The sequence below is a fragment of the Morone saxatilis genome, unplaced genomic scaffold (assembly GCF_004916995.1).
Source record: "Morone saxatilis isolate NCDOM2014 unplaced genomic scaffold, NCSU_SB_2.0 Contig3, whole genome shotgun sequence".
Lineage (NCBI taxonomy): Eukaryota > Metazoa > Chordata > Actinopteri > Moronidae > Morone > Morone saxatilis.
Genome location: NW_023339873.1, coordinates 22,485,747 through 22,486,685, shown reverse-complemented (window position 1 = coordinate 22,486,685; position 939 = coordinate 22,485,747).

The window sequence follows — 939 nt, the reverse complement described above, 5'->3', positions numbered from 1 at the left end:
CCGATAATTATCGTGCACCCCTAGCTTTTTCCCATAAGCCACAACTTTGTAGAATTAAAACTGTTCCATGTGGTTTTGTTCATTGTTCCCTACATATCTAATCTTCTGAGATCTAATTTATTTATATGAACGTAAGTTGGGAAGCATGTTTGTTGTTGGAGGTTTTCTAGTTGAAAGGGTGGATGACCTTTCACTTTTTCTGGTCAGAAAAAAAACAGGAGTGCCCCTAGCCTCTTGGCTGTGTCGGTCTGAGGCATCTCTTTAAGTTTTTGTGTGTGTGATGGATTTACAGCGTGCAATGGAGAGAAAGAGACTGTGTTGTTATGATAATAAGGCAGCTTGGGACGGTCTTTGTCTGTGTTTGTGGAGCTGAAAAGGTCTGAACACACCATGGGAGAATGAGCCCTTTTCCATCCATCCACTGTCTGCTGTTGGAAAAAGGTGGCTATGGCCATTTCTCTATGCATATACCACCTGGGGCCCCTTTCACCGATATGCATAAACATAGATATTATCCAGATGAACAAAATATCCAGTGGGTGCCATATTTCCAAGGCTAGGCTAGGCTACGGTATTGTCTTGGTCCTGTAGATGGGCGTCGCAAAATGGCTTAGCCACACCCCCCAGAATCAGCCCCCAAGACACGTATGACCGACATGTACGAAAATTGGTACGCATGTGTATCATGATGAAGTCGGCCATTTTGAATTTTTTGGTCATTTTCTGTGATTTTTCGCGTTGTATTTGAACGAACTCCTCCTAGGGAATTTATCGGAATTGGTCAGTACAATCAAAACAAACTGCAGATGAAAAGTTGTGCTATTTGTGACTGTACGTCGAACAGTGTGCCTGTGGAATTTCGAACAGTCACCATAAAACATAGTACTCAACTTCAGTGTACAATGTCCAATCCCTACTAAACTTCACATATTCTGTAAC